This window comes from Tympanuchus pallidicinctus, unplaced genomic scaffold (genome assembly GCF_026119805.1).
Source record: "Tympanuchus pallidicinctus isolate F22 unplaced genomic scaffold, pur_lepc_1.0 scaffold16, whole genome shotgun sequence".
NCBI classification, from domain to species: domain Eukaryota; kingdom Metazoa; phylum Chordata; class Aves; order Galliformes; family Phasianidae; genus Tympanuchus; species Tympanuchus pallidicinctus.
In genome coordinates, this window is record NW_026294679.1 from 14,855,442 (window position 1) to 14,867,757 (window position 12,316).

A 12,316-nucleotide genomic window follows, 5' to 3' on the forward strand; every position below is an offset into this window, starting at 1 on the left:
TGACTTTGGTGTGAACTGACATTGAGGAATGCTACTGGGTAAATCAGTTCCTGGTTGAAAGGCATTAGTATTTCCAGATCAGGCTAGGACAGGTAATGCTGACTTGAAAATGGTTATATGAGCAAGGAAAAAAATTGCAAACAAACACTATAGTTTCAGTGGAAATAAAACAGTGTTGCTTGATTTTTTTAATTGTTTAATCAAATTTATTTCATTTTGTCCTAGTAGAATTTAAAAACTCATATTACTTTCAGCAGACGAGACAAGAAAGGATTTCTTTCTGTTCTGGTTCATTAAAACACCCATTGAAGGGACATTAAGGTTTTGCACTTTTCTAATGTTTTTTATTTTTTGTTTGTTTTGTCTTTTCTACAGGAGTCTTTTCCTGGATCTTGCAAAATGAGACTGACAGACAGTTGCCTTTCTTTCTACCCCATTTAATTGTTTGTGTGTTTTCATGTTTTCATCCGGTTAGTGATTTAGAATGAGTTTTAGAAGGGTACCAAGAAAAATGCTTCCTAATATGTAAAATATTCCAACCTTGGCCTTCAAGAAGCACTTGCCTACCTAAAGGGCGTGGGAAGTTTATTAAACTGGTTTTATAGATCTGTATCTAATTAGTTTAGAAAACAGAATGCTGCTGTGCTGTGTTAATTCTGCATGTTGGCATTAGTTTTCAATGTGGGTGCTGATGAAAGAGTATGGCCCAGTACAGTTAAAAATTAATGTGCATGAAAATGGACCCCTAAGTCTGCACTTTAATGTTCCTTTTTTTGTGAATTACAAACACTCAAATAATGCTGTGTATCTCAAAGAGCTGCACTGCTGAGGATTCTTGAAAATCCAGCTACTTTTGGATTGGTCCCAAATTAAGCAAGCCACCCATTCCTAAAGTTTTTACCTTGTAATTGTTACACAGATCTTTGTTGGAACAGTCTCTTCTATGCAATACTATGTCTCTGCTGTACATTCGCATAAGTTAAAGTTCAATCTATTCATTCTTGGTAATGCTCCTACTGATTTCTGGTAACGCTTCTGCAATATAAAGGGTAGTCACAAATCCTGTGTTTGGGACATACTACTTTGTAGGATACACTCCAGTCCTAAATGGGTTATGTTATTTATGGCTTAAATGTACTAAGTCACATGTAGTTGTCTTCTCCATTATAACAAAAAAGAGTGGCTAGGTTTGGATAGCCGTTGTTAATGCAGATAGTTTTGTTTGCCAGGTGGTTTGTATTGTAAATTCTCTGTCAAGTTATACATCCAGCATGCAATGCAAAACATATACAGATTAGCAGCAAAGATTCGAAAAGTTTATTAGTTGCAACCATTAGAGTGATAGATTAGGAGAAAGGAAACATAACTGGCAGCAAGTTTAGAGAAGGCTCATTACTAGACCAGCTTGCTTCACTTGTTTAATAATGTCTTATGAAAAATGTTATATGAGAAGTTCAATGAATAATGCAGCTTTCATTAAGTTATGTAAATGAACGTAACTTCGTGGGTGGGTTCGAAATAAAATATTAACAAATCTGTTTATATCCAAAGAGTAAGAGCAGCAGAGACAGCTTTTAATGAATCTCAAATTAAAATATTTAAAGGTGATAGATGAGAACTTTAGTAGTATGGCATAGTAGTGCTGTTTTAATAGATTTTTGCTGCCAGTCTTTCAGTTGCATCGTTGCCAAGGCTGTATTTTACATATTTTCAGCTAATTAGAGCGCTATTCACTCCTTTATCAGCAGTCCCAACAATTCCGTTTAACTTGCGTATGTTGATGGTACTCCGAGAATACATGCACAACTTGCATGATTTGCAAGGCTGGAAGGATCCATTTAGCAAAAGTGACTTATGATGTACTTGTTTGCAAGGTCACTTTGTTCACAAACGCACAATCATTCACACACCGGTTGGTTTCAATGCATTTTTGTTTTTCAATTTATGACCATTTAAGAAAGCTCAAGTCTCTACTGGTTAAGTTTACACTGCCATACTGCAGAACTGCCGCAATGTGAGGAAATTATAAACCAAGGGCTAAATCAGCTGTTGACAACATGCTTTCCCTACCACACCCACAAATGCCAACCTTTTGTATGCCTTTCCTAAAACAAGTCCTTGGATTTGGGCCTCACAGCTTACGCAGAAGGTCAAAGATTATGAGAGGTTGTTTTTGAGCAAAGTGGGGAATAAATTCCAGAGCTGAGGGCCCCTCACGGGATCTCTGAAGAGATAAAAGTAACCAAAAGGCAGTCACTTTGCACACATCGGGGCTGGAGGCAGGGCAGGCCCTGTTTGCAATGGTTGGGTTCTGCCCACAGTGAAGAGCTGAGACAGTTCAGGAAGATGTGTGGAGATGTGACACTTACACCAAAAAAAAAAAGCTGTTCGTTAATGCTGCTTTAAATAAAATAGCTTTCTCCAGGAAACATTATTTTGAGGGAGAAGCAGAAACGTGGCTTTATTTTCTGCTTTTTAATTTGATGTATAAGGTCAACATTAGGTTAATGTGTCTGGGATCTCAGAAATAGGCTGCTTTTACAGTAAAATGTAAAAGCATCTTTTACATTTTAGCAGGAAAAGCATCTTTTCAGGATCAGATTTGAATTCACAGAGAGATGATGGTAGATCTTGGCTGACTGACTTAATTGACTGAAAGAAGCAAAAGGCTGTGGCATGCTTTGCTCTAATAGCCTTTATCTCGTAACAAGGCCTCCCTGTATTAACCTGTCTGTATCTCGTATCTCAAGAGAGAGGAAGGAGGGGATGAGCATGCCCTGCTACTATGTCAGAGCCAGCCTACTGAATGGAATTGTTTTGTTTCCTATTGCTTACAAGTCTGCTTCGTCCACCTGTTTGTAAACTACCACACTTCTCCCATATGCCTCCCTTGGAAGTCTGGGGATTGCAGAGTAATTGGAAACCAGCCTCAGACCCTGGCAATAGCCTCCTCTTTGTGAATTAGTCTGAACTTCCAGAGGAATGGAAAGAGACAGGATGGAAACAAAGCGAAAGGCACTCTGCACACAGGGATGCAAGTGACCCCAGTGTACAGCCCCGCTCCATTGCCCGGGCTGCAAGTGCACAGGTGATTTCTACTCTGGTGTCATCCTTCTTGTCCTGACTTCTTGCATTCTTGGTTGTTGTTACAGTAAATATATATTATTAATGGTACTGATGCCATGTACAGCGCTGTAGCAAGCTGCTGCATGCATTATAAATCTCACAGTTAAAAAGTTCATTAGTCTTATCAACAGATTGTAACATCAAGTTGTGACATTTTTGCTCATTTATGAAATGGAACAGCTCTGGTTTGTGTCATTTCTGAGGGAATCTTTCCTGTAGCTGGAAGTGGGAGAGTGCTGATCACTTAAGGACACTAATTATTAGCCAGCATCTCAAGAAATAATTACAAATTCTAACCACAGGATGGACAGAAAGAAGTACATTTCACAGAGGCAAGTTACATGCCCACAAAGTGGAACTATCCGCATTTTATGGAATGATCATTCTCCTGTTTTTCACAGTGGCAATTTTTTTTTTTTTAAATAGTTTTTTGTATGCACTTACTATCAGAGCATTCAGAAGTAGAGAGAGAACATGGGCAGAGCATGCTGGGTGAGGAAAAATGAGAATCCTTACTCAGCCAGAGGTATTATGTGTTTATTTTGGTGGCTCCATGGTGATTGTTCTTTTCACCTTTTATTAACCTGCAAATGGATTAGTCCTTGTAAACTAAAGAGGAGAAACTACTGCACAACCCACTGCCCCACGGATAAGGTCACAAAGCGGGGACGTGTCCTGGGCACAACCTCGGAAAAAGAAATAGAAGTCTAAAGGCATTTACACTAGACTGCCATTGCACTTTACTAGCATGAGTGTGATTTACCGTATCAGCTCAACTGCTGACACCTTTATGTCCCTCCCTCCTATCCCAGCAGGCCACAGAGACACAGCCCATGATAGATGCTGGTGAACTTTTCCTCTGATCACCTTCTGAAGAACTTTCCCATAATCTATTGTTTTCCATCACAGTGGAAAACAAAACAAGGGGTTTTTTTGACTCTCAGTTACCAGCTATTTTGCCCTAACTTTAAAGCAATGTACTGAATTTATTACATCAGTGTGAAAGAAGTTTTAAACTCTTGTCTCTTTATCTTACTCCCTGAACTTAACATGGTCCAGAGTAAATCAACGTAATTGCTGTTAGACCTACATTGTTGCAGGAATGTTTTATATTCCATGTTGTCAGTTATTTAGAACAGTTAATTGAAATTGCAAACATAAAAAGAGGAAAGCTACAGTTAAGAAATTAACTTTTTTTTTTTTTTTCTTTGCCTGTGTCTACTGTATGAATTATATAAGGAAATAATGTTAACTTCAGCATAAGACCAAAAGTGTCTGGAATATCTAAAAGAGAAAATGCAGTTGTGCATGCAAGGCAAGTCCTTCCTTTAATTGACTGCATAAATGTATTTGTACTCATTCTGGAAGCAGCTGACCTACAATAACTCTAAAGCATCTACCTGGTTCCCCTAGAAAATTGCATTTGTTTCTAAATAAATAAATGGCATGGGCTGCACCTGTTTTTCTCTCATCAAAATTCATTATGAAAGCAAAAGTCATAGGGAAGGGACATATAGAAGAGAGTGCACTTTGAAGAGAAATGGTGAAACCATGCTGCAAACTCTCCCGCAAGGATTATCTTGAGCATGCCCTGTTCCAGCTAGCTTCTGTGTTACCACAGCCTGCTAACAGAGCTACGTCTATGAGCAAGCTGGTCTCATCTCAGTGCATAGCAGCATCAGTGTATATGTAGCGGTGAGATAACTGGCAGCTGCACCAGGAGAGGAGATAGCTGAGCAAGGCTGATTTGGTGCCTGCTGGTAATGTTCTTAGCTTCATCCTTTCAGCAGAGAATTACGTCTGAGGAGGTCTACGCTTGAGATGTTTCAAAATATATTTTCTTGAAGCTCTCTGCCCTCTCTAGGTTGCAACAATACATCAGTACATCTATTTTCTAGTTCCAGTATATGAGCTATTCCTGTTAAAACAGAATTTTCCTTGCAGTGTTGTGTGAGGCCACACTGTTAGTGTAATGCTATCTTTCACTCCAAAAGATCCCACTATGTAGCTGGGCTCTGCATTGGAGCAGTAGTGAACATAGGAAAGGAAGGAAAGGATTTCCATGGCTCTGGGCAGGATGGCTCTGGGCAGGATATATAATTGCATCTCATTTCCACAGAGCTGGGCAGTTTGCCTCACTATCCTCAACAAGTCAGACTGCTACCATATGTCCTACAGCTCTACCCTGAGGTGAAGGAATAGTGCCATTGTTGTGGGGTTCATGCTATGATCCCCGTGAGCCCTCTGGCTGAGAGGGAGACTTGTTTTCCCCAAAGACTGGAGAAGACACCAAGATTTCAGAAGAATCTTCCAGCTCAGATGTGTTGCCCTTGCAGCCAGAGCAAGGAAGGTGCAGGAGTGGGGTCAGGCTGCCCTCTTGCCTGCTCAGTGCCTTTACACAGGTAAACTGAGGAAATAGCAAGTGAGGACAGCAGAAACATGGCACTTGCAGACTTTGTGGCTCCTGATGCAGATTTGGGATGGTGTGAAGGCCCACCTCATATTGGCTTCTGGGACTCTTTTGCTGTCCTCTTGTCCCCAGGGCTGGCTCTGCGCTGTGCTGCCAGTGGTTTCCCCCTGCTCCCACAGACCCCTGGGCAGAGGGTGAATGTGGGTTTCACACTGTCTCATGCTCCCTGCTTCTCTATTTCCTGTAGCATTTTCCCACTTCTCTTTCCTGTCCCCTGGTCACCCATGGGTGGCCCAGCAGTGCCCCGAGGCTCCCATCCAAATCACCAACCTTCTACCCCTGCTGAAGGCAGCCTCTTCAGCCTTTATTTGTCTGGGAAACAGCTCATTTAACTGGGACAGGGAAGATGGGCAGAGATGAGAAAGAGCCATTGTTAGGCGGAAAGCAGTTAATGGGTGCCACCATACACTTGTGTGATCTACAGACCGTGGCAGAAGTCCCTTAAGCCGTGCCTATGCTGCCCAGGGCACTTCTCCCCTCCCAGATTTCTGATAGTTTTTGTTTTGTTTTGTTTTGTTTTGTTCTGTTTTTTCCCAGCTGAGGAGGGATCTGGTACCAGTCTACAGAAGTCCTTGGCATTTCTTAATGGATTGCATGGGGTAGTCACAACACACCACACCCTGAGCAAAGGCCTTACAGTGTGCCATCAGTGACCAAAGGGCCTGGCTTTGGAGAGGGCAAGGGCTACAGAGCAGACAGGGCTCAACATGTCTTCTTGGAGCAAGCTGAGCACTTGTTAGCTGTGCGGAGAGAGGGCTTGGGCCCTCACTTTCTCGAGTGTTTAAATATGCCATGAAAAAAAAATACCACGTTGCATTTTTCATAGGTAGACACTGAGCTTTCAGCAGGTGTGTGTCAACCGTGTACTCCAAGTGTGCTTATTTGATTCAGTGCTTCTCTGTGCTTCTGTACAAATTTGCTTTAATTCTGTATTGAACACAGTCAAATAATTTGAAAGAGTAAATTATAACTTAACTCGGGCTTTTACACCAAAAATCATTCACTGTTGCATTTCTTCCACTTTCCAGGGGGCTATCTTTTGGTAGCAATCTGAATTGCTGTAGCTCACATCTTCAGTTCTGCTGTCTGAAGACTTGGAAATAGCTTACATTTTCATCCTTTCCCATTTTTTTTTTCTCTCATTCCATCTCTGTCTATCTCACAAATGCTGGCTTCAGTATTTAATTCTTCATAAGCAATAAGCCTACCTGAGAGGCTAACAGTGTTTTTGTTGTGGCCAGCAATTTGGAATATGAGTAAGACTTTGTTAGTCAGAAATTGAGTGTTACTGATTCATTGAAGCAAATCCATGTGGCTGGTGGGAAGTAAATATGCTGTAATAAATCACCAGTGACCTCTAAGGGGAAGATAATGTGTCTAAGATTGCCTACAGGTACATCTTCTCAACTGATATGGAAGATGGCTGTTTCCATATTCCCTGAGAGGTGTAGGGAAGGGGCTTGAAATAAATCTTGTAAGAAATAGGGTGGCTGGCATATGGTGTCAGTCACCTACAAGTCACATCCAGCCCAGCAGTGGCTGAAGTTGTTAATATATCATTGCCCTTTAATGGTCAATGAAAATGAACTTTTGATCCCAGTCCTGTTTTAAGTAAATAGATGACCCCATCAAGCAACACCATCCCATTTGGGAGCTCAACAGAGGCTAAAACTAGCAGTTAAAGATCTGCAATTTACAGACATTGCTAGTCAGCTGTGAACTTTTGTCCGGGGTGATAGTGGTGAAAGGACACAGAAGGAAGAAGGAGTGAAATTTGGGTCTGCCCAATTTCTGGTAGATTTTTTTTTTTTTTAACTCCTTTCTGTCACAGGATATTTTGGAAATTAATAATATTATTCACGGATAATCTCAGGAGGCAGAAAACATTACTAACCCTGCTGTCTCTCTGGAAGCTGCTTGTGTGGTGGCAGGAGAGAGGTCACCTGTGGTTCAACTGTCCTCTGCCCAGAGGACTCTACTGGCAGCACAGCATTGCTGCTTTTAGTTCAAGTGATGGTGAAAAATGACAGCACATGTGCAGGCTTTGGCCCTGCTGATCCAAACTCGGTGATAAAGTAAATAAATGCTTCTACTGGGACTGGCATGCAGATTGAACTATTTTCCATTTCACTGCAAGGAATCGAAAAGGTAATGCAATATGCTGCACTGAAGGGATATGACAACCCACTTCTGATTTTATATAAAAAGTGTTTTTTCATGAACAAGAAAATTCACTCTCTATAAATATTTTATTAATTAATTTATTTATTTTTACAGATTAAAATCTTCTTTGGTAAGCCCAAACTATTAGTTAGGAATTGTCTTGTACCATAAAGCTGGATAACCCTATTTTGCTGGGGGAAGGGAGCTACACAGCTTTTCACCCTCCAGCTTTACAAGCAAAGCCAAACTTCTGGGCAATCACTGTGCAAAATGCTTTCTCCCTCCCCCCCTTTCAGCGATGGCTGCAAACAAAGGTCTTTAGGGCTGGCTATCCCAGACTTCAGGACTTTTAAGGGTCTTTACTTGACTGGAGATCAAAGGTTTCTCCTTAAAGAGTTTATCACTCAGACAAATATTCTGCAGTTAGCATTTCAAACTGGGTTTACAAGTCAAATAATTTAGCAATTTCTTCCAACCATGTGGCCTTATGCAGAGGCTGCTGGATGCCAATTATAGCACCACTTTGACATGGAGTGCAGCAGTAGCTATTGACAATTATGTGTGCCCTTTTCACCATTCCTTGCCACAGGGAAAGCGTTTTCCACATATTATGAGTAGATCTCAGACTACTCAGCTGCGGTTTGAGTTCCCTTCCTGGGATTTCTGATTCCCTTGTCCCTTTCAGGATGTCTCTTCACCTCTCTCCCTGTTCAGAAAGCCTTTATCTCCTTTAAAAGTGTGACAGCTGTGGAAACATGTAACTGGATGGTGGGCATTATTGCAATTGGTGTACAGCACAGCAATGGAACTAAAACAAAGTCTTAAATATTATTGTTCAGATTCCCTTTACTGTTAAGCCTTCTCTGCTCCTGGTTGTTGTTAGAATGTTGTGGCTTTAGGAAGAAGAATTTGCCTGCTGCATTGGTGATAAAGGCCAAGGAACTTCCCAAAATGCTGTTGAGAACAAACCTTTACCAACAGCTCTTTCATGGTGGCTGCCTTAGTCCGAGGCCCATTTGTGTTCTGTCCTAGACTTTCATCTAATATAGTCTAGGTGGATTCATGCTTTTTTTTTTTTTTAATCACTTTCAGCATCTTCCAGAAGTATACTGAATAATGTCACTAGCACCTGTCTTGGATTCATGCATTTTTTTCATTCCATCAGGCACAGAAATTGGGTAAATGGCATGTTAAACAATGTCTCCACCATGCTGAAGGCTTTGACAGAATAAGCTGAAGCAGAGGAGGTAACTACATCGCTTCAAAAATAACCTTTCAGGTGAAGGCAATGACAAATACTGTGTTTGTATCATCTAATATGCAACAACTTAAAATCACAGTATACCTTACCCGAACTACCTGTATAGAAATGTTGGCAAAACAAATGGAATGAACACTAGTTTCTAGTTTATTCAAGTACTAACTGAGTTACCAAAAAGATGATCAGATAACTGTTGTGTGTAATATACATAGTATACAGTGGACTATGGAAGAGTGGTAGAATGCACAATTCCAGGGGAGAAAGCTGATTTTACTTGATCCGTTAATTCCAGAACAAGATCATAAGGATATACTGATCTGACCATGAGGCAGGATTCCAACATAGGAGTTGGGGTGCTCATCTGAAAGTGGGGGCTTCACTCTACCTTTTGTAAAGTAGAATGTCTTTTGTGTCATTTGAAGAAAGCGTTATTAGTCTAAAGATGAGTTTTGTGTTGTCCTTCTGACTACTATGGTGGTGAGAGGGATAGATGAGTGTGAAGCTGATGTGTTAACCTGTCTGTTTTTTACGCTGCCATCTAATATGTCAGCACTGGAAAACAAACAACCAAAATTTCCTAAGATGAGTGATTTTAATTTTTGAGAGCAGAATATTTTTTTTAAGGATGAAAGTTAGGCTTCTAGAAGACTCTGCTTCCAAGGGCTCAAGCCTAACCCTTCAATAACTTAGTGCAATTGTTTACTTTAATGGCAGTACAAACCATTGCACTGGGTAGAATAATTACACAATTGTGGTCATGAGAATAGTAGTTAAAACTGACAACTGAGGCAAAAAGTTGCAAAACTAGATTATTGTAGACATCCTCCTCAGATTTCCTAATGGTCTATCAGTGTTTCAGTGCTTGAATATGAATATTGTCCACTTTATTATCTCTTTCGGGAGAGAGGAATTGGGTACAAGATAGACCTAAACTTTTGAGAGTGATTTATCAAGTACTAGGAGAATTTGGAATATGACAGTTAAGTCTGGAAAACAGCCTTGTTGTGGACAGAATCAATGCAAAATATAAATTCCTTGTTCTCTTATATCCTATTTGGTTTGTTTATTTTACTTCAATGTTGTAAATGGAGATTCAGTTTTGCATTCCTTACTCGAAAGCATAATTAATGTAAAAGAATTGTATTACCTGAAAAGTAGTTGTTATAGGTCTGAGTTAAATAGGACAGGACTGAGCAGTAAGTCTCACACTACAGATGAATAACTCCCTAGAATAATAATATTATGTGCCACAAAAAGTAGAAACTAAAATATTCACACTGACTGTAAAAGTATCTTTCTACGCTTCACCACATCCTAAGGTATGTTTTCTTTTGGAAGTAATGATATACTGAACTTTCAATATAACCAGGTCAACATTTTGCATAATATATTCCTATCATTGCTATTGCTTTCTGAAATAGTTCTTGTCAAGTCTAGTATCTGATGGAGCAAGTGATGGAGGGAAGTAAGGAGAGAAAGAACTGTTGTTGCTAGAATTCAATTTTGTGGGACACCATATTAATATGTCAGTACCTTGCAGGTGTTATTTTACTGATAACTTTATCTTGGCAACAGTGTGGTAATTTTTATATGAGCTAACATGTTTTATCACAAGCAGTATATCAGACTAGAAGAAATCTGCTTTGATAGTGCCATTGCAGGTAACTACTGTCTGGTCACAAAATCCATTCTCCCAATCCAATCTCATGTATCAGACAGTCTTAGCATCGGTAAAGATTTTTGGTGCTACTACATTTAGTGGAATGCTCTTCTTGACTGTCACTTTTATAATAGTTCAAATCTTTGAAATCCAGAAAAAAAAATGCTGAGCTTGATTACATTTACTTCCTTTTGCACTAATTTGATTTAAAATTCATTATGTTTTTTTCCATCTTGAGTAATCTTTTTTTTCATGTACTTATAGGGAGCCATATTAGCAGTCTTCTCTTTGTTGCGCCACTTGAACCTTTTCATTCTCATCTCTGTGATGCTGTTAGTGAAAAAAAATCTCTCCAGTCATTCAATTTTGAAAGAACAAACAGTTTATAATATGGGAAAATGTGAACAGTAATCCAGATGAGGCTTGAAAACGCCTTCTGCAGTGTTACGAGTCTTTGACTATTTCCACTGGAAATGCCTTGCCTCATATATTCCAGGATCATTTCTGGTTTTTCATGGTCATATCATGTTGGCATTACAGTCTTTCCAAAAACAAGTAATACCTCCTGATCTCTTTTTCCCCTTTAATATTTCCAAAGGATGAGCCCCTTAGCTTAATTTAAATTGTCATTATTAGTTGTTAAGCATATATTTTTACTTGAAGTTGTACTTTTCTTCCAGTTTCTACTATTCTAACTTTCAAGAGCATCTGTTTCTCTCATGTGCTATTCTAATCATTTTTTTGCACAGCCTCTTCCACAAGCTTTTTGTCATTCTAAGAAACAAGTTAGTCACAAAACTGATCATTGCAAACTTAAGTAGCAAACCACCTCCACCAAATACTCCTTCTTTCAACACTTTGCCCCTAGCAAACTTTGCATCCACCTCACAACTCTCTCAGCTCCTGCTTTCTCTACCTTAGCTAACAACTTATGAAGACAGCATCCGATGCTCCACCACAGGCTTTGCCTGTGCCCAGAAATTCTGTTATTTTCTCAACACAAGGCATAATAAAATGTTATCACCCACTCTGGCATATTTACGATAAATTCTCAAAGTAAAGCTGAGCTGCACATTAGTTCTGTAGAATCTTCTACAAAACAGTCCTATGAAAATCATGCAAGAATTGATCCAACATTATCACAGAGTAAGCAGAAAGAAAAGAGATTGTTCTCTGTCAAAGCAAGTTATGTGTATTCAATTTTATCAATGTTTTTAAGTTTGGAACTTTATCATGGCTCATGCTAAGGCAAGGACATTCTAGGGATATTCTAGGGAATGTTATCTGATATCTGCAATTGTATGCATTTCAAATATTGGTGATAGTATTGTTAACAGGTGCAGCTTTGTGGTATGTTGGGAAATACTGAACAGCCAATTTCTCCCTTTGTAGAGGGGATAAACTGCAGTAGCAGGATAATTTATTTTGAAATGTTCATCTGGCTTTCATGTTTGTCTGTTGATTTGTCCGCCCAGATTCATCGTGATGAAGTTCTTTCATAGCTGATGAAAAAATTCTCATGATTTTGAGTGGTTCTGTGTGGAGTCAGGTGTTGGACTCAATGATCCTTACAAGTCCCTTCCAACTCGGTGTATTCTATAACTTCGGTTGTGCAAAATATCTTTATTTTTTACTT